The following is a 2,638-nucleotide window of genomic DNA, read 5'->3' on the forward strand; positions in this document are numbered from 1 at the left end:
CTCGTTGTGCAGCTGTGATTCGCAGCGCAGCCCCCCTTGGCTTCTTATACGGCCGTGCCCGCCGAGAGCGCGGCGGGGGCCGGGGCCGGCGGCGGCCGCGCCAATGGCAGCGCGGCGGCGGGGCCGGGCCCGGGCGGGCGGCGGGGGCGGCGGGGCCGGGCGGCGGCGGCGGCGGCGGCGGCGGCGGCGGCGGCGGCGGGGACGGGGGCGGGGGCGGGGGCGGGCCGCTCCGTGACAGCTCCGCAGCGCCAGCTGAGCGGCCGCCGCTCCCAGCCCCGCTGCTCCGGGCGCTCCGCGCTTGCTCCCCCCTCCCGCACGGTCGCCTCCTCTTTTATTTATTTATTTACTTATTTCCACCAACACCCCCCCCCCCCCCGCTCCTCCTTTTCGGCCTCTGCAATCCACAAAGGAGGAGGGCTCGGGGACATCCTGCCCGTCCCTTTGTTCTAAATATAACAAAGTCCCTTTTTGCCCGCTGCCGTCCCGTAGCAAATTTCAAGGCGGTCAAGCTTCCCCCCCCCCCCATCCCACGCACACGCATCGCCCCTTCCAACTTTATGTAAGCGTCCCCGGTGCGAAAGGTACCGCGGAAAAAAAAAGGGCCACGAACGCGCACCGGCTCCGGCCGGGGAGCGAGCGCTGGGGCTGCGGGGTGGTGCCGGGGGGGATGCGCTGCGACCCGCGAGTGAGGGAAGCACCGGCTCGGCAAGGCTGTCAGCTCTCCTTATACAACCGGGGAAATCCTCCCGGTTACAGGAAGCAAATCTCTCCCGAAAGTAAAGCAAAGGCATTGACACAGACAATTGCAAATATTAGGGAGAAAAGGGAGAAAATATAATTACATTTCAGTTCTGAGGGGACCGTGTTTGCTTTCCTCTGCTGTTCCCTGAGTGAGTGACTGCATGCAAAGGAGTACTCGGCTTGTAAGGTTTTTTAGTTTCTTTTTTTTTTTTTTTTTTGGTCCGGTAACAGGATTTTTTTTTTTTTTTTGAACATTTTGTAACGATTAAGGGAGATTAGGACTTCTTTTTACACTGTTTTTACGCTCAAACAGACAGAAAGTGCGACCCCAAGTGTCCGTTTGGAGAATAACAGCTACTTTTCACGAGGAAAAAACACCCGGAAAAAAAAAGGGGACGGGCGGGCGGGAGCGGAGCCGAGCAGGAGCGGCAGCGGGAGCCGGAGAGGGAGCAGGAGAGAGAGCGGGAGCGGGGCTGCCGCGGGTCCGGCCCGGCCCCGCCGCTCCGGAGCTGCTCCTCCGCCCCTGCACCTCAGCATCTCCCATATCTCCCCCCTCCAATTTATTTAGCCAAAAGAACAAAAAAAGTTCAAGATCTGCTTTTCAGAAAATAATTAGGAGGGAACTGCCTTTCTGGAGCTGGGACAACACTGCTAAAGTCCCCAAGCGGAGACATCCCGTCCCGTCCCGCCGGCGTCGGTCCTGCCGGACCCGAGCACCATAGCCGGGGCGATGCCACCAGCCCGGCCCCGCTTGTCCCGCTCCTCCGCATTTCCGCGGAGCCAGCCGCGGCCGCGCAGAGAACGGAGGAGGCAAAAGTCGCGCAAAATCCGCCCCCCCGACAAAAAAAAAAAAAAAATCTAGGGGTCCCTCCGGCAGCAGGTTGAAGGGATGGGGTGGAAAGCGAGGAGGGGGAATTGGATGAAATCCCCCTTCGCAGTACAGGCGCTCCGGGGTTTAATTTCGCGCGGCAACGCCTCGTTTGAGTTTTTCCCCGCGACATTTGGACGGGACATAACTGCCGGTGAATAGTGCCCGAGAGGGGCCAGCTCCAGTGCTCCCCACGCGTTGTGGTCCCGGGGGGGCGAGCGAGTGATTCCCTCCGCACCCCGCTCCCGGCTGAAGCGGGGCTGCGCTCCCGGGAGCACGCAAACATCCCGCCGCAGGTTGCCCCGCTCTAAACGCGTACGGGGGAGGACACGCATGGAACAACCCGCTCCCCGCGCCCTGCGTCCCCCGTGGGCAACGCAGCCCCGGCGGTGCCGGGGGCTCCGGGCTCCGCCCGGGCACGGCGCTGCTGGTTTCCCCATCAGTGCCAGATTTGGGAAATCGCCTTCTTTTCGCTGTTATCGAGCGGCCCCGAGGCGGCAGAGAGGCGGAGGGCTCCGCGGTGCGCGGTTCCCCTCCGCGGAGAGGCAGGGGCCGGGCAGGGGGACCCGGCCACCCTGGCAGAGCAGACCGGGACAGGAGCCCGGTGGTCCCCGTCCGGGAACTGCTGCCTCCCTGGGGGCTTGGGGGGAGCCGAGGGCCTCCCGTGCGGGTCCGCTGTAGTTATTATTTATGAGGTCCTGGAAGCTGCCTGGGGAGAGCTTTATTTTCACCTGCACGTCAAACGTTATCGTTGCCAGTGAGGGAAAGGGGACCCCGGCGAGCGCTTGGGAAGCTAGGATGCAGCCCTGCAAAATGTGCCATTAGATGGCTAATACTTTTTCCTCTCTCATAATTACTGAGGTATATTCACAAGGTGGAGCTACTGAAAGGCGGAGGAAGCATTGATCTGATTATGTCCCCGTCCATATACACTCTGTCCCTTTTCTTAATCTTTTAAACCGCGAATTACAGATCGTTTTTTGCGCGCCCATCTTCATCGTCATAAAATTTCGGGGCACTTTCTGGGTC

The sequence above is a fragment of the Accipiter gentilis genome, chromosome 14 (genome assembly GCF_929443795.1).
Source record: "Accipiter gentilis chromosome 14, bAccGen1.1, whole genome shotgun sequence".
NCBI lineage: Eukaryota > Metazoa > Chordata > Aves > Accipitriformes > Accipitridae > Astur > Astur gentilis.